Here is a 24694-nt window from a genome sequence, read left to right on the forward strand (position 1 = left end):
GTGTTGTTGTGTTTTTCATCATTCTACTACTACTTCCTTTTTTTCAATGTGTATCTATGCAAACCAGGATAGCTATCATAAATAATAATAACTGAAAAACTCTGTAAATTTGTATAATGTTTGCTCTGCTAAATCAACATTTTCTCACTGTTGAGAGAGGGAAGGAGGCAAAAAACAAGTTTTATTTCTTCTGCTTACCTAAGGGATCATTTTCCTTCAGTCTTAGAATCTAATATTAAATAAAATATAATATTAAACAAATGGGATAAAATGAACTGATCTAGAACAGGGTTAGTATTAAGTAATGCAAAATAACTAACTAGGAGTTAGTTGTCATAGCAGCAAGTACAACCCAATCATTTCTTGCCTCTTACTTGGAGAAGCCTCTGTTACACCTAATGTTGTTCCTGGTGGATTTTTGAGAAATATTCCAGTAAGTTGGCAGTGTCAACACGGGAGAATCTTCTTCTACTGTCTCCTAGTTCTGCTTGCCATTAGTAAACCTTGGTTTTCACCTAAGCCCCCAGCCCTCAACCCTCGTTTTGCTGAATCTCTACCATTCTTAGCTAATACACATCTCTAACATCAGCTTTCGAAACTCCACCAAAATAAAACTACAAAAAAAATCTTTTCATTCCTTGTTCCTATCTGCAGCTCAACTAAAGCCTTATTAACTTGTTCAGTTACAATGTCTCAATTTAAAACAATAACTCCAACTTAGAATACAATATACGTATGAAAAGAATTACTGATAATGAAGATAAGGCTAATATATGAAAGAAACTACTGATTTGATTTGAACTACTGATTTGATTTGAGCATGCAATGTCTTCTGTTATTAATTGTGCAAACTGGATTCACCTTCATTGCAGTGGTGTGAGCAGAGATCATTTGCTGAAGGCAGTCTGCTTAGAAATGGGATAAGGAGGGTAGGGAATGGAGAGAGAGCTTTGCTTTGCTAGTACACCCTCATCACAGGTGGCTATTCTCTTTCTGACTCGGCCACCAGAATTTCCAGGAGTCAGTAACTGCTAGTTGTAAAGCTGTTATTTTAAAAAGCTACTCAAAACACTCTTTATACATATATATGCAGTTATACTTGATCATTTCAGCTGTCATTGCTTAGCTTTTGCTTCCTGTGGTTATCTAAAGGCAAGATTGCCGATTCTCTTTTCTGATTCCTGTAGCAATTAAGTGCTTAAAAAAGATGTGAATACAGTTTTAAAACTGGAGATAATTAATAACCATTCTACCAAAATCAATTATTTCCCACCTAATATGGTATATTTTTGTCTGCTATGGTACAAAAGACCCACAACACTGCTTACCCACCCTTCTGTATCAAGCCAAGTCTTTATATTCATAGGGGCTCTGAGATACACAGCAAATAAAACAGCATTTACTATTCTGGAAGACATACCACCATAAACCTTGAGAAGACTGTCAGTATATGGTACAATAAAATGTAATGACAAGCAAAACAACTCATTAGCATTTTCTTTTCACATTTAGTGTATTCCCTTTCAAATAATTATAATGTGTAGCAGTTGCATATCACAGCTGGACTTTCAAGTCAGCCATTACAAAATCAGCAAGTGATTTGAAAACCATGGCTACCCATGCCCAGTCCGTATTCTCAGTTGTGTTTGTATTAATTTTCATGGTGTTTTAAGTACAGTATTTAGTCTCAGAAAATATTCTCTAATCAGTCAACCCTTATGGCTCTTCAGAGCCTGAGGTGTGTATAACCTCCCTGAATAAAGATGAACATAACTACTGTCCAGATGGCTGCTCTGTGTCCTGGGAGGAGGATCTATAAGTTCCCTCCTATCATATCTATGCTGCCCTCAGGGCCTTCAGTCTTCACACTCTGACTAGCATTAGTATCATACTGGAGAACAATGAAAAAACTTCAGATGACACAGGGACTCATTCCCTCTCTCTCTCCATGCAGCCTTTTCTCTCCCAAATTGGTCTGTATCATTGATCCTATCAATAGCAAGGTAGAACTTCAGATCAGATGAATGGTGCATTCTGTAACCTGATTATCTGCAGATGATATAAACAAACAAACAAAACAAAACAAAATATGTACAGTATTTTCTAGGAACATTCTGCAGGGCCTGTTCCCCAGCATTACCTGTTAGGAAGAGCAACCTCAAGGTACCACCAAGCAGCCTGCACATCAGCAGTGCAGTTCTTACTTCAGTCTTTGCTATTTCAATTATTTTAATAAACACAATAGAAAGAGAAATCATAACATGAAAATGTACTCTAGCAAATATATTGAGAAGTATGCTGCAGGTGAGTTGTTATTTGTCAGCATTCCCTCAGCATTCTCTTACCTTTTCATCTGAAGCCCTTAATCATCTACTTGTGCATTTCCAGTTTTTATATCTTACTGTTTTCAGTTGTGTTTTTCTTAGTCTTCTAGTTTCTTACCCAACTGCTATTATTTTTATCTCTTGTAAATTGCTTTTTTTTTTTTTTTTGCTTTAATATAAACTCCATTATTTCGTGACTAGATCTTTCATTTGTAAAAGTCATAATGTGGTTTATCCTCATATACATACTTATGTAAAACTCAAAACATTCATTATTAAACTGTCCTCAAGTAAATTCAAGAAAGTTCTAACATTCTCCTCAAACTCTTGGTTCAAAGAGAGCTATGTGAAGGGGTTGGGGGGAGGAGAAGAGGAGGAGGGATAAGAATGGATGGCAGCTCCATGCCTACTTTTTTAAAAGCAGGCGATGAAATGCACCAGTATAAGTTCTAACGAGAATGTGTTCTCTTATTAAGTCCCTGTAGTGGCAAAACAGGAAGAAATCAATTCCAGTCAATAGCCAATAAGGAGAAATTACTGTAAACTAAACTAAATTACAAACAAGTGCATCTCCAAGACACTTTCCTACCAATAATCCATGTGTGCTATGACTTTCATTTTGGTAGAACCTTGAAGTGTAACACTGGTGTTTTTGAAACCAGCAATAAATGACAGAAGTTATGCTCTTTTAGTTCAGATACCCGAGAGATTTTTATCTGAAAAATTTCTCTTTGGTGTGTGTATTTGTTCGTGTGTGTTTTTACTTGTTGTTCGTTTTGGAGGCTTCAAATAATGGCCATGATAGCACACAAATACTTTTTTCCAATAAAAAGAAAACACTTCGACAATTATAAATAAGGTTGTAAAAAAGAAAAAAAAAAGAAAAAAAAAAAAGATAGTGGATAGCAATTCAATGTAATTCCACATAGATTAGTGAAGTTCAAAGTGGTCTTGTAGTAAGGAAAACCTGTTCAGCAATTCTTTTGAGCTAATGTACTATGTTCCTCCTAGAGCATTCAGATGCACATTGGTAGCTCTAGCAATGGCATTCAGTCATTGAAGTACTGAAAAAAGTGTAACTATAGAAGGCTGTCTCCCACACAGTAATTCTCTTGTCATTTTTTTTTTCAGTATATCATTATCATTTTAAATATAGCATTAAAAAATTACGCTTTTGCCACTGTGTAGCAAAAGTAACAAAATCTAAAGTAACAGAAATAAGCTTTCATGGAGTCCCCTAGGAGTTCAATCATATGTGTGCAGAAAACGGTAAGAGAACTCCTAAGATAGAATATTTGTCAGATGCAGAAAGAAATCTTTCAAATGTTATTTTCAGTGACAGAAAGGAAAGAAAAAAAATAGAAAACAGATCACAAATGTGCTGTACAAATCCAAGTGATTTAATGGCCTGGAAGATGAGGTTCTAAATAACTTTAATTTGACCAACAATTTTTTAGTCATACATGATTTATAATTAACAGCTAGAATTTTTTTTATATGCTAATATGGACCAGTTCTGAGCCTTAAACCTAAGACTTTACATAGTTTTCCTTTGAACAGGAAGCAAGAACTCATTCAGTTATGCATTAGGAGTCTGCTAAGGGATACAAGATCCAAAAGAGCACCAGGAGAGAGTCCAGGAGCCAGCTACTGCCCCTTTGTATGGCCGTGGGCAGGAAGTTCACATGTTGGCCTGCTGTGTCTTAGGCATACCAGCACATTACACTGACCATACAATCATCCTTTTCAGGCCTGGATTACAGAATAGGTTTGGCATTTATACTCTGTGTCAAAGGGACTTTCTAATAAAGCACTTCAGTGCCATGGACAAAAAATGTTTTGTCTAAGTGAAAGCATGTTTTTTGTTTGGTTTAGTCTGGTTTGGTTTGTTTTCCCATAGTATGAAGGGGTGGTAAAAGGGATTGTGCTATTAGTTGCTTATATGTGTTATATAAATGTGTGTGGTATTCCTTAGCAATAAGTCTGTCCTAAAAGGACTTAAAAGTAACAATCAACTTTAAGCAGACAGCCTAATGGAAGAGTATCATAAACCAGTTCCTAGTGTTGTTATGTTTCCTCGCACTAAAGGGACAGCATCATTCCTCTATAACAGTTTTATACAACTTTCTATCTCAATTCTGAAAAATAAAACAGCTATTTTATTCAATAATAGAACTGTAACACAAGAGAAAGTTCCATTAACTCTTTCTGTAGCCCATGCAGCTTCTTCTTCCAAGTCTGCTTTAGCATTGTGATGAATTTTTCATGTGGCCTCCTTTAAGACAGAGTCTGCTTAACTTCTCTAGTTCCAAAGAACATCAAATGGTATTGGAATTCAACTTTCACAGAAATATTTTTCACTTTTTCTGATTTGTGTCTTTGCGTCTTCTTAAGCATCCTTATTCTTCCTGAAGATTGAAAATTTTAGAAAACAAGAATTATTATCTGAATGAGACATTATAAAAGGTGATCAGATTTGTTAGAATAATATAATGCATATATTATTCTGGCAAAAAGATTAAGACTGCAGTTCAAAAAAGTACTGAAACATTCTCTTAAATTTCTTGATAAATTTGGCCTTAAGGCTTGTTTAAATGTTACCTTATAGTTTAACATTTCAAACTGACACCTCACACATTAAGTGTGGCTCAGTTCTGTGAAATGATGTCTTCTGAGTATTTTGTATTTAAATATGTACATGATGACTTTGCAACACCTCTGAAACACATGAAATTAAAATGTTAATGAAACAGTTGAAAATAAAGAATTAGGCTGTTGTTAGGAAATCTTTCCTCACTCTTTCAAGACAAAGCTTTCAGTAAAACCTGTAAACATGGGACAATTAGTCCCAGGTACCGATATGCATACAATGGATTTGAATGAATTACTGAAAAGATTAATGATTTACTTTTCCATAAGCCTTTTAACTACTATATTAATGTTTCCACTGCACTGATATTAACTAGTCAGTTTGGTGGTCCTAATTCTAGGCATATTGGTGTCTAGAGATATAGTCTTTATGAAGCCCTTACTTACAAAGAGACTGTGAATATTACAGGCTTATAGAGGGAGAAATATTCTTTTAAAAAATATTATTATTTTAAATACTGTCCTATCCAAACAATGTTCAATGCTGTATACAGTAGCATGAGTATGCACACAGGTTGCTTATACCACTAACACAGTTTGGTTTTGTTGTCTTTGTAAGAGTTCTTACATACTCAACTTTTGATTTTATATGGTGATGTGACTACATGTATTTCTAGACATCTAATGCAGTCCAAATGTAAATGTATAAAACTTGCATAAAGACATTTAACAAAAGTTAATGAGTCTATAATTCTTAACTTTTCACCTGGTTACTTTTCAGGTTTGAAAGATACCTAACATTTGAAAAAAGTTTGAAGAAATTTTTTTGACCCTACCTTGCTTTTCTCCATCTTTATGTAGTAGTTAGTGTTATTCTTCATCACTGTCTAAAATTGGAAATTTTTTGAGATAAAGGAAATTGCAATTACTCACATATCCTGGACTATATTCAGTGAGCAATTTAGTCTTTGAAAGTTTTCGAGCTGCTCTTTGAAAAGTAAAAAATGTTTCAACCTGTAAAGCCAATAATATTACACTAAATTAAACAAAGCAGTATAAACAGGCTTCCTCTAGAGGAGTCTGTTCAGACCCATTGGGTATGTTGTTTTTGGAGGGTAGGTTGTAAAAAATCTCCTCAGGGAAAAAATAAAAGGGGGGGGGAAAGCTACAGAAAAGAATAACAAATCAAAAAAAGCAAAGGCAGTTAAAGAACAGAGGGCTAACGTATAGAAACAAGAACTTGCAGCAGAACATCACAGGTATGTGATAACAATGAACAGTTTTCTTTTTGGTGGTGGTTTATATAGCCTCCAAGAACAATGCACTCTCATCAGAAGTAGTAGTGGTAAAGTGCAAAATCCTCAATCATCCTATTCCTTACCTATTTCTTATGTTGATGCAGTTCTTCATTGCATGGCCGGATGCTGTCAGACTCCAGCTGACAACTGGAACTATATCTACAAAATATCATAAGTATTCACTTATAATATAAGTGGTCAACTATTGTCTTATTCTCATTTCATTTCAATCATATAAGTTCAGCAGAAACTTCTTTCAAGTCCCTCCAGCACAGAGAGCTGAGGTGCAGCTTTCAAATTGTTGCTAAGGTATAGACCACGACAGTGACAAAGGGGAAAAGGAATGACAGATTCTGACCAGCAGTGAGGTTTAGTTATGGGTATGTATGGTTGTCACTTTCAGCACTGCAGAAGCCTTTCAGATAGTCACGTACTGACAAGCATGAAAGCAGACTGACGTGAAAGGATTCCTTAAGAGAGAAAGTGAAAAAGGAACCCTATGAGTTTTAATGTATTTTATTCAGATTTTTTAAAATATAAAACTATTAAACATCCAGGAAAATGGAGGATATGCAAAGTCTCAAGGCACCACTGTATTAAACAGACTTACACAGACTTATCAGTTTAGAATATCTTATTTTTCCTCCTCGGACTGTAATTTGCTTATCCCTCTCACAGATGCATTTTACAGTGAATTTTCTGATTGTTCTAGGTGTCATAGTTTCTGACCTAATTTTTCTTTCTTTTTAAATCTGTTTGAAGGAAACTGAAAATAAAATATTTTGAATTTTCTAGCAAAAGATTTTTGTCTGGTTTACAAATCTTACATATACATCCCTGTGTGATATCCTATCTAGACGAAAGGTAACATTTTCCCCCAAATTGACAAATAATTTCAAACCTAATGGTAATGCAAAGGTGAAGATTACACATCAAACTTGGGTACAGTATCGCAGCTTTCAGGCAAGCAACTTCTCAAATAAACAATATATTAATGGCACTCTACAGCAGCATGTAATGTGATGAGTCCTTGAGTCACAAAGTGTGTAATTGTATCTTCTGTACTGGGAGCAGGAGGATGCCCAGTGCATTGCAGCAGCCTGTGAGAGGTACCATTACTGTAGCTCCTCATCAGGTGCAGCTAGACAGGTTGGCACACACCATGTGAAATGACCAAAATTTACAGCCTCAAAACACCCAGCAAATCTTAGGAGTGCCTACATTTCTGCTGCTGGGGATGAAGAGAAATGCTTATAGTAAAGCTGCCTTTTGTCTATGCTGTATCCCACTGACAGTGGGATTCACAGATTAGACCTTCAGGACCTGATCTCACAGGCGTGCTCTGAGCAATCTGAATTCCCTGAGAAGGAAAAAAAAAAAAATGTGGAGAAGTGTCCACTCCTGCCACAGAGCACAGCTGCAAGCTGACAGGGTGCTCAGCTGGGACTCAGTTAATGTCTCTTCCTTCTCTGATTGCATTTTGATGAAAGTATTTTACTTCTCAGCAGAGCGCCCTAATTGCAATGTTACCAGATAGTTTGGGACAGATCTCTCTTGCTCTGAATTTTTTTCAGCTGAAGGTATTTAATTAATTTTTTCTACAAGAAAATAATGAAATACTCACTGGAACAAAGAGAAGGTAGAGGGAAGAAATGCAAACTTGGTTCATGTGTGGAGTCTAGTACTTGCTCCAATGAACACTGAAACTGCTTAATTGAAAGTGGGCATTTTCCAAAGGGGGGAAATTCACCCTGGAATACAGGCCTGCCCAATGATTAAATTATTTGGTCAAGTATTAACACAGACTTGCTGTGCTGAATTACTTGAGACTATAACTGGTCTAGGCAGCTACTGGGTGGACAGGGGAGGTATGGGGGAAGCTCCTTTTTGCCTATCCATGTCCATATATTCTTCCTGTTCCCTGTAAGCCCAAATGTATTGTTTGTTATTGAGGACTTACTTAAACTGGTAGTAGAACTTTGACCAGTAGTCATTGCAATGCTTAAGTCTTTCTGTCAAATATAGTCCTCTATGCGTTTCAGGAATGTAGGATTTTTTGAGTAGTGGGAATGTGGAACTACCTGCAATATTTTCCTGCTTACTTTGCCTATGCTGTAGACAGTGCATCTACTTATTCAACTTCTTGAAAGTGTAATTTTGGACCAATACAAAAAAGTATCAGCAATACAAAGTAATTTGGAATGAAAGAAGTATAACTTTGAAACAAGGGCATTACATATAGTGTAAACAAAAGCTGAATAAAAGCAGTGTTAAGGCAGTGAAATAATTAACCGGATGTCAGCATTATCTCCCCGTTGTCATGGTTTTGTATAATTGGACTTAATATTGTTTATAAACAAGTCTCTGCAACTCAGTAATGAATATAATGTACATGATCAGGATTCAGTAGGCAGTCAAAAAATGCACATTTTTTTAATGTCTTATTGGCTTTATATGATATTTCTTCTGTTTTTCAGTCTGAAGACTATATTGGACTGTAGTTCAAGTGAGTTCAAATGTGGTCTCTCAGTTACATCTTCAAACGTTGCAAATCATCCCACAGTTCAGTGGAGTTGTGTCAACACATACCTATTTTTGTTCTGCTGAAATCATTCACAAAGAGTAATAATTGTGTGAAAGTACTTTCACTTACAAACAAAATGCAATGTGAGATAATGTGTGAAAACCCTACATGAACCAATTTTATACATGTAATTTTTTCACCTGCAAATGTGGCAGATCACAAAACAAATAGCTTTGAAATTAGTTTTTACCCACAGAATAGAAGACACGGTTAAATAAAAGGACAATCTTATTTTTTTTTACCAAGAAAAAATAATTTTTACATGCTACATACTAAGATGTACTTGCTTCTCAGAAGCATTGTTGATCATCAAAAACTCTCTTTCTTACTGTGAACAAATATCTCATATAAAATCAGACTGTTGTGACTATATGAGGGATTCATAACACTGTCAGTAATGACAAAAGCAGGTCATGACTGTTGATTACATAAAAAAAAATCAGTATGGGATGAAGGAAAGGTCATGGGAGGTTTTGTCAGAATGTATAGATACACACCTGGGAAAAATCGAGAACACAAAGTCCTCTACATTTATTGACTTGTACCACAGAAAGGTTTCTATGTAACATGTTCTTTGACATGTCAGCAATAAGGCAGGCAAGTGAAAAAGTCTTCAAAAGTCTCCAAAAGTGTCAAATTCATTTCATGACTGTTAGCAGATGTAGAAAATAAATCATTTTAATTTTCAAAGTCCTGTATGAAGATATCAACACAATTCAAATTCCTCTTTAAACCTAAAGCTATTAGCTATAGTTACCATTTAAATATAATCAGAGTATCCTTGTCCTTCAAAGCATAAGACAAAAAAATGATATTACTTAATAATTTAAAAAGACAGGAAAAAAAATCAAAATTAAAAAAAAAAGTTGCAATATTATCCATACTTAAATATGCTCAACTTAGAATGCAGTCAATAGAAAATTAATAATATGAGGATTTTTGTTGTTAAAAATGTCTGTAAAACCAGTAATAGGAACAATATTAGGAACAATTGCTTGAACTAAATGTTACCATTCACATTCCCGGTGCTGTGTCACACCATCTGTCTGAGATTGGAGCTCCCAGCATGACAATATTAATGCTTATCCACACACTAACACTTGTGTAATTTATGAAAGCAGTGTAGATGCTATTGAACAAGGGATAGAGGGAGTATAAGAATTTGCCATTTTAGGTGCTTTTTTCTTGCTTTTTTCTACATTTCTTTCTATATATATGAAAGTAGATATTTATCCATCAACCTGTATATTGTGATTTGTGATTATTCAGTTCTCAGGATCATCCTCCTTGTAGTTTCATGCAACCTAAAGTATCCAATATCTTCCCAGATTTGCATCAGGACCACACTTCCTGATGTGAAAAAAATCACATTTTCCAGACTTGGTTTGGTTAGCAACTGATTACTAATTCAGCGCAACTGCAGTGCCCTTTGTTTTCTTTCCTGCTAATCTTCTCACTCAGCCTAAGAAAATGCATTTATTTGGCATCTACAGAAGCTTCAGTAGCCTATTGACATCTAGTTGATTTCAAATGCTACCTTTCAATCACCTAAATGTTGCTGGGATTATTTGTTTCTTTACAATCTCCAATTGTCTGTAGATCAGACAATAATCACATTTCCAGTACCATACTAGCCTTTCATCTACACTTTTTCTAGGATAATCAGCCCACTTATGTCTCCTAATGTACATATATCACATATTTCTTCAGTCTCCTCCAAATACATTTATTTTCTCAATTACTCCTATCTCTATAATATCTGATTTTTTTCCATTAATTTGAACTTGTACATGGTTTTTCCTAGTGCTGCTTGAGTAATGCAAATTGATGATATGTGAATGAGAACAATGACTTCGGCTCCTACTTGTTTGTTAGTCTTCCCATTAATGATTTCTTTTTTGTTCACTGGTTACATATTGATGCTCTGACAATTCAAATGGGGCACAGAGTACCATTTTTTTCTGTTGTTAAATCATTTTTTGAAATATTTCACTCATGCGTATCAGAATTAATATGGCATGACTCGGGGGAATGGTTCTCCACAAAGAGTGAAATAACACCATCATCCAAAACATTGCTTTAGTCTGTAAATACTTATGTAAGTAGCAAATGAATTATTAAAAAAATAGGGTTGATTAATGAAGTATTTTCACATGTGAAAGCTAAGTTTTTTATCACTGTTATTTGAAATAAAAAGCCTAATCAAATCTACAAGAATGCAACTGGGATCTGCATAATAGATGCTATGCTAGCAGAGGGTCAGTTGATTTTCCGCTGAAGACAATATTCTACTTGTTCTAATGTGAATAGCCTCAGATGTTAAAGACATTTCATTGGGTGCTTGCATAATATCTGCCCTCATGCTGCAGGCTTTAGAAAGAGATAAAAAAACTACTCGTTTAATAATATGCTAGTTTGTATACTTACTTAAAAATAAATTATTTAACCTCAATTACTACACAAAATTCTCACTCTGTTTAATATCTGACAGGTAGCATTAACAAAAGTAAGCAATAAAACATTTCTCTAATTTCATTTTCTTGGCTTCTGAAATTCAAAGGAAAAGCTTTGGAATGTTATAACGACAGAGAGAGAAGCAATTATTTATTTGTCACATTCATACTATCTTAAAGAGGTGGAAAAAAAGTGGAAAGCTGGTAGAGAATTTAGTTGCCTGAAAGAACTTTTTTTTTTTTTTTTTTTTTTTTTTTCCTGTATCTGATGTTTAGGAAGCTCCTAAAGAGCTGGGAACAATTGCACTGAGCAGGAAATAGTCAGCCAGCGAAAAATTTTAAGTACAACAGTGTCTGAATCCCATCTCACAACTTAATGATGTCTTTAGAGGTACTGGCGGCTATTCAGCTACTTCTTAGATACCTTAATACATTACGGTAGCTTCTGAAATGGTGAGCAGAACAAACTTTATCCTTTAAAATCTAATACTCTGTTGGATGCTAATAAATATCTAGTAGCCTTCCAAACAATGAGAGACCTGGGCCCTTTTTAGACTAAAGCTTAAATTGAATTTTTATTTTGTTAGTATCTAAAGGTAGAAACAAAGATGATAAAACCCACTTGTTTTATCTTATAAAAACAAGATGTTAAAGTTCGTTCCACAAGAGCTTATATTCTAAAAAAAAAAAAACCAATAAAAAAAAAAACCTTAAATCCTTACAAGCTTAAAAGATCTTTGAGGTGGAAGCAGGTGAGGTCCCTATCACTACACAAGTTAAATGGCTATTCACCTTTATGGTTGTGAGTCACCTGACAGATTTATTCTCCCTTTTATTTCATATATAATTTATGTAGAAGTGTGCGTTTGTTCATGAATACACATTTATAAAGCAAATAGTTAAGGCTGGAATAACAGACTTAACAGACAAGAGCCATCCTTCACTCTTTATAGATACTCTAAGTGCTAAATAAAAAAGCTTAGCTTAAAATGCTGTTTACCATATCCGGTATACCACATGCACTCTGCATCTGAAGGTTGAATAAAATCCATAGCTTCTTAATGAACTCCTCACTTTTCCCCCCTTCCAAAATACCTGTGATTCAATAACTAGTTTGATGGCAGGTACAAAACTCACAACTAAGGAATTAAACAGTTCTTGGGCACAAACAGTTACATATCAACTCAGTTTCACATCTTTCTGGCATGTTTATGTTTATGGAAAACATTTGTTTCTCTTTGAATGTAAATCAGAAATGCATTTTATTATTTCTACTATTTTTCCCCTTGCAATCTCATTTCTTCCAGGAAATCATATGATGTATAGTGCAGGATTTTCCCCTTATAAAGTAACATGTAAGCATTTAATTGTCAGATTTTTGATCCACTTGAAAAAGGAAAGAATCAGATCTTAAACTCATGCTAAAGTCATTAAAAAGGTATTGTATTTGTGTGAGATAGGACTATCAAGTCCTTGGCCTGAACAAGAGCTGAGTACAATACAAACAGACTTTTGAGCCTTGGCTTGAGCCATGAATCCAGAACTAACAGGAGAAAAATACTTGAGCCTGCTAGAAAGATATACCATGGGCTTATCGTGGGGCTATGATGCCACCTGGCCATAGAGGCTCACACACACAGGGCTGGGAGCCTCTGCTTCTGAGAAGTGGTGGAGACTGCTACAACTGCTTATTTGCACACTAAAGCAAGTTTTACCTATCAATGTTAGAAATAAGCATTGTAGTTACCTGTTTGATCCATGCTCTGTTGACTGATTGTGTTCCCAGCATAAGAGTCCATGAGAAGAGAATCACGGAATCACAGAATCATCTAGGTTGGAAGAGACCTCCAAACTCCGACCTCTAGTCCAACCTCTGACCTAACACTAACAAGTCCTCCACTAAACCACATGACTAGAATTCCTATACATCAGCCCTCACCATGCAAATAAGGAAATCATTGCCAGAAGCAGTCCTAGGATAGCATACCATGTTTTAGTATATAACTGAAAAGTACTAATATTTACTAAGATTCAGAAAGTTTTTTGTTGTTTTTTTTTTGTTGTTGTTGTCTTTTTTTTTTTTACATGGCAGGAGAAAAAAGCAAAATCTATTGCTAATTAATATAAAAGCTTTACTTCTTCATATCCTAAGGCTTTGGAAATTTAGAAGTCTAATATTGTTTTTTTGAGATTATTTGCTGTAAGTTATTCACATGAAACAACTGACAGTAAATTTAATGAATGGGCCCTAATAGGATGTTCAGTACAGTTCTGTAATATAAAAACAACTGAAAAAGGATCTATTTTAAAGTGACTTTTAAGTTAACAGAGAAGAACCTACCTAGGTCATAACTAACATACATCCCAATCTCAGTCTGCTGTCATTAAGTCAGTCTTATTACATCATTCAGGTAAAATATGACAGTAAATTCTCACTTTATTAGTGAAAATTAGTTCTCTGGTCCTCTAGCAGCTGAATTATATACCAGGAGCTACAATTTAAAGTATAATCAGGAGCTACAATTTAAAGTATAATCAGTCAAACATAATTAATACAATGCCATTGCTACCATTTAAACTGCATCTGAATTCTGTCTTTAAAAAAAAAAAAAAAACATTTTGTGTAGATAACGTATCCATATTTACTGCCAGGCTCAGCAGCGTGTGTGATGGTAGCCACAGGGCAGAAGATGGCTGTTTCCCAAGAGTTTCCCATTCATCTTTCAAAGGGGAAGTGCTGCATCAGGACAGTGTTAATCCAAGAAAGGAGGAGCATCTGGAATAGGAGCCACTGCAAGATAACTAAGAATTTCACACCTCCTTTGCAATTTGGAGCATGTAGAGCAACTATTCCAAGTCACATGGGATCAGCCATGTTGGGGCCTGGCCTTCCAGCAGACTAGCTCAAGCCTCTCGAGGGTAACCATGGAACTGTAGCTCTCCACCACACAGCAGGCCATCTGGGTTTAAGTGCCAAAGGAGGTCTGCTGAATCAAATTGTCTGTGCACCTGGGACAAATTTCCTTAAATAAAGGCCAGGATTACTATCCTCTCCTCATGTTTCTTTGCCATTGATGCCAGATCCATGGAACAACCTGAGAAAAATTACTAGAGGGAAGTTCCACAACTGCCAGAAGTGTTTTTGTTTGGTTGGTTTTGTCTGGTTTTCTTTGTTTTATAATAGGACACCAAAATGTACGTCCAGAGTGGTGAAATCATGAGCAAAGTAGTGTGTGGGGAATCAGCCTACACTGAAATCTTTGTATGGAACAGAAAGGTAGCATGGCAAAATGATACAGTGCTGGCCATACAGCTCAATCATTCTCTACCCCATGCTATCAAAACAACAGGAATTATTTGCTCCTGCTAGTGCCAACATCTATTCTAAAAATGCGACAGAATAAACATTTACATTCTGGGTGCTTAGCATGGCCTTGTTTCATATACTAGGGTAAAGTACCCTTTTCTCTGAAATATTACCTTGAATTTTAAACATGTACGTTCTAAGTGTATTCCTCCATGACATAAAATACACTGAGGTCACACAATGACCTGCAAAACAATGAAAAAGGGAACACCTTTAGTGATATACATGGAAAAATTATCTGTGAGGGAATATGGGATTTCCTACGATTTGCATATATACATAAGAGGCAAGGTCTGCTAGACCATCTGAATTAGGTTTATGTTTCCAAGATGACTATATCCTCTATATTTGATGCTCTCTGTGTCAAATAGAAGTTATTGTGCACAACTCATATAGATTTGTACAACTATTCTTTCATCTGAATATCACTATTTCCCCTTCTAAACTAGTAGTTTATCCTCCCTCTATTTTATAACTTACTTTTCTGCTGTGTTAAAGCCAAAATTGTTCAAATGTTATAAATTCTTTCCTGAGTACAAATGTGTAATTGAACTAGGACTGAACAATGATAAAAACACAGTGCATAAACATTAAAAAAATAAATAAAATCAAGTATTTAAAAAACATAATTGCTTCAAGTTTATATAAAGTGTTGGTTGCTTGCCATTCATGTTAGTCAGTCAATTGTTAGTTGCTTTCATCATAGTTTAGCAGATTGTATGAGGACCACCACTCCTTTCTTCCAATCAAAACATTAGAAAAGATGAACATCTTATTAGGACGTAAATCTGACTTTTTTCATATGTGTAAGAAGTTATACTTTTGTTGAACAGCTTGCTTATAAGAGGCTTGTGCCCGGCAGAAAGTCATGTCTGGTGCAGCCCTTTTTTTTTTTTTTTCCTGACAGCTAGAGGGCCTTTGCTGACTTACCCTGTAATGTTTCAGCTATGTAAAAACTCCCAACTAAGAGACATAGTTTATAGCACAGAGACTACAATATTTTGTGGATACTTATTGCCAGAGTAAATCAAAAGACATATCTGACAAATTCATTGTCATTGCAGTCATTGGCAAGGCAGGGCCAGTTTCAAGCAACAGAAATAAAGAATACATGACACTCATCTGACTGGCAAGTATGACAAATGGAGACTAGTCAATTCTAATTAATTATTATTATTATTATTATTATTATTATTATTATTATTATTATTATTTGCCAGAATTATTTCTTCTTTAGAATGCGTACTTATCCACGTTGATATGAAATGTGTCACAAAATTACAGAATCACTGAGGTTGGAGGGGAGATTATCTAGTCTAACCCTCTGCTTAAAAGCGGGTTGCTCAGAACCATGTCGTCAGGTTTTGACTGTCTCCAAGGATGGAGACTACAGAAACAGGCTGGATACACTGTTCCAGTGGTCAATCACCCTTACAGTAAATAAGTTTTTTCTTTTGTTTAAATGAAATTTCCTGTATTTCAGTTTATGCCCACTGTCTGTTGTCCTTTCACTGGGCATCAATGAGAGGAGTGTAGCTCTGTCTTCTGTACTTTCCCCATCTGATATTTGTACACACTGTACACACTTCTCCTCTTCAGGCTAAACAGTCCCAGATCTCTCACCCTCTCTTTGTATAAAAGATGCTTCAGTTCCCTAATCACCTTTCTTTAATTACATGAATATGAGTATTTTAAATAATATTATATATGTTTACTCCTCTGGCAAATAAGAAGCTGTCATAATTTATAGCTGAATGTATTTTTTCCTCTGGTCTTTAGCATGTTGACCCAGATTCTGACATAGCTGTTTCCTGAAGGCTTTTTTTTTTTGTTTGTTTCATAAATCATGCCTCTAAAGCTACTTAGAATCCTTTCTTCTTCCCCTTCATCACCCCAAAAGATGCAGTTCTTCATGCTCTGTTAAGCAAGTACTTTGGAGTTCTTACTAGAAAGGAACAGTCCCACTTGATTATTTTTCTGTTGTTGGAAAAAATGTAACAATGGAAAAAAATAACAGACTAATACCTTTTCCTCTTAGAGTTCAAGTTCATGCTTGATCCAGTAGCTCTAGTCATCTTCAAAGACTTGGTCATTACTTGTTGAATTCATTTTTTGTTTGTTTTTATTTTATTTTATTTTAATTTTATTTTATTCATACATAAATGAGTCCCAGTGGCACAAGTACATTTACACATATCCTTTGAAGGATATTCCTTCAAACTTGTGCATGTATGTGCATGCATGTATGTATCCATATTTTTTGTTTGTTTGTTGTTTTAGGTACTTAAAAATCATTTCTATTCCATATAACTCAACTCCTATTCATTACTAAGTACTGACATTTTTAAGCACAAGATCCTTTAAACAAATGATGGCCAGTGAATATGAAACAAATGATGGCCAGTGAATATGAAACTCTTATTCTAATTTTCACCCATTCGTTAAATATGTTTCTTGTTTAAAATTTGGTTTTAAAAGCTTATTTTACTTTGCAGCTTGTGTTTGACTCTATGTAAAGTGCTTTCTTATATTGGGATGATGATATAAAAACAACTGAATTGTATTCTGTCTATGAAACTCTCTTTGTAACTCAGCATACTGCACTGAGAGGTGCAAAGGCAGCTTAATTTCCTTCTTTCTTCCTTTCTTTCTTTCTTTCCTTCTTCGTCAGTTTAAGCTAGATCCAAAGTTATTTAAACACATTTGTAGCTTTATTTTTTGCTTAACATCACAATTGGTATTTCAAATGACTAAAAAAAAAAAAAAAAAAAAAAACACTTTTTACACAGATTTACAGTGCTCATTGTTGATATTCTTTGACTGTTCTGTTGAAAATGTAAAAGATCAGTATTCTGCATACTGTGCAATATATACATATCTATTGCTAAATATTTTTTTGGCATCCTATGAAGTTGGCATGATTCTTGTGCTTCCTTATTAATGCAAGGAGGGAGTCATGGAGAATGGGAAAATTCTACCTATATCTTATGATAAACACCAATGTCATTTCCTTAAAATTCAAGCTGAAAGCATTCTTCCACGGGTATGTGTTTATTTATTCATGAGTTTTAACTCCCACAGAACAGTTTTCAAGGAATATCAAGCAATAAAAAGAGTAGAAAGTACTAACAGTTACCACTGTTAACCCATCTATCTGTTCTGGGAATTTACCTGATCACGGTCATCATTACCATAAGCTTCAAAAACTGGCCTTTTAAAATTTAAGAATTTCCTTGGCTAATGTAATTTGTATGTAGATTCAGTGACAGGCGAAAATTTTTTTCTTTTAAATTCCCTCAGGAAATATACAGACAAATAGGCATTTTAGATCAAATTCTGGTAAAGGAATCTGGAGGCTGTATTTGGACTAAGCACCATTTGCACAACTTCAACACTGATTGTGGCAATAAACCTCCCCTAAAAACACCATCCTAACTACCCGTCGATTATTTCGACGTATAAAAGCACCATCAGTTTAAAAAACAGCTCATATCTTCCGAAGTAACAATTTTGTGCAGTTACAGTTGGTGGTATTTCTTTGTTCTCCATCTCAAAATGTTAACTTTTAATATACATCAAATTACATTATCATTTTATAAAAGATATTAAATCGAGACTAGCAGATAGCTACCAAATATTATTCCTAAGTATTGCAACTTTACTTAAACATAGGACTGTACATCAATCAAGAGATTAAATCAGTTAGTTATGTATGTGACCCATTCACAGACCTTTGTATATCAAACCTGAATTCTTAGCCATGTCTTTAGAAACCAATGAACAAATAACAGAAAAAAAAATCTAAATGTAATCTTCCATCTTCCACATAACTTTAAGACAAGTTATTGTGTCCAAGTCATTATGAGGAGAATTCATTTAAAGCATTGTGAATAATAATGTTACCTTTCAGGTCTAACCTTCAGTACTTAAATTTCCATGTCAGTTTTCAGTGATAAACCACATAAAGAGATAATAAAGACATTAAAATCCAGCATTTAGTCTAATCTCTAGTCTTGGAAAAAGATCTGTGCAACCTGCATCGAGGACTGTGATTGTGCTCATGCAGCGGATGGTGGCTGACAGTGAAGATGGGGATCAAGCTTGTTTTTATGATGTAATATATTTGAACCTTACGTGGTTCATGTTTAACATGGTTAAACAGTGTTAAACAATGGGAAGACTTATTGGTAGTATAGCACTTTTTTTTTTTTAACTTTTATATAAATATATAATGTATAAACTGTTGCAATTATTAATCTACTTTAATGTGCTTTAGCACTGAGGGAAAATTATTAACCTTTGCTGGAAATTCTGATTTGGAAGTTCGTACCTGCTCAGCTCCACTGACTTTTACGAATACCAGGAATAGAAGCCTTATTTAAGTACATGGTCTGACATTAACATTTTTAATGTTCTGTTCCATTTATAAGTACTGGGGAAGAAAAAAAAAAAAGAAAATAAGATGTTGAATGTTAGCTTAAATGATTATATGCTACCTTGAATGCTCATATGGTAATATGCCACCATTTTCCCTTAATATATGTTACTCGTTCCACTTATTTTTCCTCTTACTGTTTACTGAAATACTAATTTTAATTGTTAATACTGAAGCATTTCTACTTCTAAGTTATAAGATATAGGGGAGAATTTTTTTAAAATATTCATTTTCAATTGGAACAGACATCTATTTATCCTTGATGTGATTTTTATGGCATATTGTCAGCTAATGGTGCATCATTTTTAGCATGTACGTTTTTATTGGAAGAAGAAATTAATTCCAATATGAGTAATATTTAGAACTACTACATAATAGCAACTAACATGTTAGAAAGATATTATATTGTAGTATGACAGAAGGCAGATTTTTAAGTAGATACTTCATAATTCAGATAAAGTTTTACATTATTTAAATATATCCTCAGTGCCATTATCATAGGCATGAGCTAACAGATTATATACAGTATAATTATATACAGAATGATTACATCTGCTTCTGCTTATTTTTACTTCAGGTGTTCATGTATTATTTTACTAACATTTTAATAGTATTTCCATAGTCAAACATCTGGAAAACTACCTCAAACATACCTCTCCCGTTCAGGATATATATAGATATTAATTCAAATGGCCTCTAATCATGTGTACAGATTGAAGAGCAGGGAAAAACATAGATGTAATTAATTTACTTAGAAATGACATAAAACTCGGTGGTGTATAAAGAAATTAAACAGCAATAAATATATAAACATCACTTAATTCCATTAAAAACTATGAAATGACAGAAATAGTGATGAATTATTATGTAGGATGAAGTTTATTCTTGGTACTCAAATGTTTTTATTAGCTAGGTCAACTTCATGGGATTCAGGATTGCATATTTATTTAAGAAATGTATATTGGATCATATTCATCATCAATTAAAATTTGAAAGATCCACTAATAATCAAATTAAAATAGCTGTAAAATAATATTTAACCATGGTCTAAGCTTAAATGAATTATTTATAATGGAGTATAAACATCAAGAGAAGAATTCCAGTATTTTATTATAAATTTTCTTATTCTACAAACCCCTCTACAAACAAAAACAATATAAAACCTCAAAATCGTCATCATGTTTGATATATTTGTTCTTACACAGAAAATACTGACTCATGTAAGATTGTTAAAGCAATACAACTTCTTCTTTGTAAAATGTAATCAAGCTGAACAGAAAAAGAACTGTAGATGAGTGAAACTCACAGACTTTGAAATTACCAAAAAAAAAAGGCTATGCTGGAAGAAGATCTTGAAAAATAAACAATAATAAAAATAGATAAAATGTAATGCAATGGTAAGTTTTTTTCATTTAATTTAATTTTTGTTCTTAAATATTTCATCCTGTGCATGTCAATAAGGCAGTATAATCATGAATAAAAGTATAATCACAGATTAGAGACTACCACAAAATGTAGCACAGAAAATTTCTCTTATGCAGAGGTCCACTCCGTGCAGGCTTTCAGATGAGCTGACCCACTGCGATACTTCCCAGGCTTTTTCCAACGACTTTGTGTTAAACTAAAAAATAACTCTCTATGCCTTCTTTCACATCACGCTGGAACTCGCAGGATGAAAGAATACATTAGCTGAGGTGAGAGCTTTCCTAAAGGATAGTGTCACAACGGCCTTTTCCCAAATCCTAATACAGTCCTCCTGCACAGCATGACAATTGCAGTGAAAAGCAGTCTGCTATATTTGCTATGTCAAGGCAACCTGTAAAACCGTGTCACTGCAGATACATACCAAAATGCAAAAGAAAAAGATACCCATGGGACCACTTTAGAATTATAAATTGGTATAATTTATCAGAGTTCAGCTGCAATATGGAGAAGCCAACAGATGCAGAATTGAAACTGCCAGCATTAGCGCAGTATCTGTATTTTCATTCCTGACCTTCTCACACCTTTCAGCAACAAATAAGTGCATTAAATCTAAAGCCCTCGATCTGAGCATTGGAAGGGTTCATGTTTTTGAAGGTAGAAATCCTTTATTAAAATTCAAGCTTACTTCAGAAAGGTTTAATATGTGATTATCCTGAACTGTCACAAAAATTGGTTGCACTTAGGAACAGTGAAAAATGATATATAGTTAGCAATTATAACAGCAGCACTTTCTTCTAAATAATTGGTAGAACTCTGAAGTTATATTGACAATAGTTAACCACCATGAATGCACAATACAAAGTAAAGAAGGGGCTGACATTTAAATGATGGATTTTCAGTACAGAATTAAATAACCAGAAATGCTTTTTTACAGGTTAAAATGAAAACAAAACAAACAAATAAAAAACAAAACACAACAAATTAAAACAAACAAACAATAACAGTTGAATGAACTGTGATTTTTAAATTGTAACTTACTTCAAGCACTACACTTCACTTTTATTAATAAGATTGCCAGACACATTTTTAGGTCTTCTATAAGCCCTCTTTAAGCATTGACAAGCTGCAATGAGGCCTCCCCAGACCCTTCTCTTCTCCAAGCTGAACATCTCCAGCTCTCTCAGCCATTCTTCATAGAAGCAGTGTTCCAGCCCTCTGATTGTGGTCCTTCTTTTGACCTGCTCTAACAAGTCTACACCTTTCTTATGCTGGAGGTCCCAGACCTGGATGCAGGACTCCAAGTGGGGCCTCACAAAGCCAGAGCAGAGAGGTACAATTCCCTCCTGCGACCTGCTGGCCACTCCTCTGGTGATGCAGCTCAGGATGCAGGTGGCCTTCTGGGCTTCAAGCACACACTGCTGGCTCCTGTCAAGTTTTTTTTGTTTGTTTGTTTGTGTTTTTTTTCCACCAGAACCTTCAAGTCATTCTCCACAGGACTGCTCTCAATGAGTTCTTCTCCCCATCTGTACTTATGTTTTGGATTGCCCTGACAGAGGTGCAGCACCTTGCACTTGGACCTGTTGAAATTCAGTAGGTTCACTAACGAAGACCCACTTCAAGCTTGTCCAGGTTGATTGATGCAGTTACTCCATCATAGATGGCCACCAGATCAGTCAGGCATTATTCGCCCTGGATGAAGCCATGCTGGCTGTCTCAGAGCACCTCCTCCTCTTGCATGTGTCTTAACATTTCTTCCAAGAGAATCTGCTCTATGATCTTCCCAGGTACAGAGATGAATCTGCAGTTCCCCATGTTATCTACAACCCATAAATCTTGGTTACTTCTTACTGAAACTGAGTCATCTCTTATTTGTTATTATTTAGTGAATAAAAGAGGTAGTTAATAAAATGCAAAATAAATAAACAAATAAATAAATAAAGATCCTGTCATCACTCTATCAGTCTTACAATTTGTTTTTTTTTTTAATTTGAGTTTGATCCAGGCCAATTAAGATTCTAATTCTTTGACGGTACCATAATTTAGCAAAGTCATTCTTGATACTTTAGCAGGAATCTGTCAAATGTCCTGTCAACAGCAGATTCTGCTGTGTTCCCCTGGTAATTTAATTCAGCCTCAGATAATATCTGCTGGTCTTTCTTGTTTCGTATGACTTGGTATCTTGTCTCCTGCTTTCCTAAGTTGTAGTAGTTGTCCCCTATCATTCCCTTCTATGCTGTACTAGCTGCTGTTTTCTTTTATTTTTCTTTTTTTTTTTCTTTCTAAACCTGCCACCTAATATGACTTGTTTTTTCTCCAGCAGCAAATCTTTCTCTGAGCACTCTTCTCCATTTTCTAAGTTCACAAAGCTTCTTCTCTTTTCCATAATCTTCTCAAAACTAAACTTCTTTTTATGCACCAACTCAGTAGCCACCAGGACTTTACCATGTGACACTGCGATCTTTCACTAGGGCACTGTTCAAGAATAAAGAGACAGTAGCCTCTCATTTTGTCATCATTTCCTCCATTCTTCAGATTCTCTGCAGTTCTCTATCAGCATGTTCTTATTTACCTTACTTCCAACTCTAAAGAAAAAAAGCAATATCTAGCAATGTCTCCCAGATAACCACAGGATATAGGATGTAAGATATGAGATGGGGTATGACAGGGAAAATAAAAATGCTGAGACGAGTAGGGGACAAAAAGAAGACAAGCAGAATCTGTCTGCTGCAGCACTTGAATCAATGTGAACTAACAGAAATAGTAGTTTATCTGAGAGAGTTCTGTGTGATTCATTCACAGTTTCCTGTTTTGGCTATAAATAAGATAGATGGAATATGATACCATTCATTATTAAGTATTTATTAAAACAAGGAAGTAGATTAAAAAGATTGTAAATTAACTATTTAAAAATTAAATCAGAGTTAAGATTAACTGAACAAATTTGAATTCTCATCTGGTTTTGGCCGAGTGACTTCATTAGATTTATGCTGATTTACATTTTCTGAGAACCTTGTCCAGGCCTGGTATATGGCATTAATTTACAAAATCTCTACCATTTTGGATAGGGAGGCCAGGAACATGAAATGCCTGATGGAGTACCCTGAAATATTCATTGTTGCTAATGTGTAGTTATCACCATTTCCAGAATCACAGGCAGCATAATTTCTCTTCAAACAGGCATTGAGTCTGATGTCATTTATTTCTTTTTGTGAAATTCTGGAAAAAATACAATAGATTTATTATACTTTACACTATAATTTAAAGAAATTTCAATTTATATGAAGATTCTAGAGAATGTTGTAATAAAGCCTTATTCTAGGGAAAGTTTATTTAATTATATCTTTATTTTTTTAACTCAGATTCAAAAGGCCAACAAAAAAAAAATTATGATGCTTCACATTTTCTTCTTTTTACCTGTATCCCTAACTATATATACTTAACTGTAGCTTTGTATTACCATTTACATTCTTTCTGTCTCTTTTCAGACTGGATATTGTGTTACATTCTTAGATAGACACAAAGTATTTACAGACATATCAATATGTATTATTCCAGCACATCAGTTTTGCTTTAGTAAGTCCAGGTTTACCTGGACTTCCTTTAAAAAAAAAATAAAAGAAAACAAAACAAAAGCCAAAGCATTTCAAAGTATTTTCCAATTTGGATTCTCAGACTTTGGATTTGGATTTTTAGATATGGAATCTCTCAAATCTCCCTGATTTCAAAGAACAACACACCACAAGAAACATCTGAAGTTCAGAAGTAGATTCACTTTATTTTCTTACAGGTACTGGGGTAACACTTTGCTTCTAGTCTTTAAAAGGCAGTATCATTATGATGTTCCTAGGTCCAACATCTGCATTAATATTAAACTCATGCTGTCCTTGAATGAGGGATGTAAAGATATAAGGAAAACTATTCTTCTGTAAGTAGGAAAAGCTCTTTGTATCTCTCTCCCCTTCTGACCCTTTCTTTTGCCCTCTCTCTTTCTCAATGTCTTCTACAGTTTAGGAAAGGGGTTAGCAAGCTTTCAAGGTTATGTTCAATCTTTGAAAAGATTTGTTTTTCTTTCTCAAATTACATCTTAAAATACGTCACTCTGGGCTCTCATTTCCTAACTGTTTGACATTTAGGCAAATTCTGACCCTAAATGAGAAGACCCAAGTAAACACACAATAATAGCCAAATAAAGGGATAGTAAGAGTTAAAAAAATGCCCA

At 34.6% G+C, this 24694-nt stretch overlaps 2 long non-coding RNA genes across 3 annotated transcripts in view; one reads left to right on the forward strand and one right to left on the reverse strand.

The window, feature by feature from the left end:
* The window catches only part of LOC308195083, a 252908-nt gene that overhangs the window by 202801 nt on the left and 25413 nt on the right, over positions 1 to 24694 (forward strand). The window contains exon 16 of one of the 2 annotated variants that reach the window (XR_013951254.1): positions 13901 to 23690. The exons of the other annotated variant lie outside the window; for it this stretch is intronic. This is a non-coding gene — a long non-coding RNA (uncharacterized lncRNA). Of the gene's footprint in view, positions 1 to 13900; positions 23691 to 24694 lie in introns of those variants that run through there. 2 annotated transcript variants of the gene reach the window in all.
* LOC308195084 lies at positions 166 to 13906 on the reverse strand. Its single transcript, XR_013951255.1, has 3 exons — positions 6295 to 13906; positions 5750 to 5800; positions 166 to 4732 (listed from the first exon to the last, which is right to left on the reverse strand). It is a non-coding gene; the product is annotated as an uncharacterized lncRNA (long non-coding RNA).

Source organism: Anser brachyrhynchus, assembly GCF_964034855.1.
Source record: "Anser brachyrhynchus genome assembly, chromosome: 4".
In the NCBI taxonomy this organism is placed as follows: domain Eukaryota; kingdom Metazoa; phylum Chordata; class Aves; order Anseriformes; family Anatidae; genus Anser; species Anser brachyrhynchus.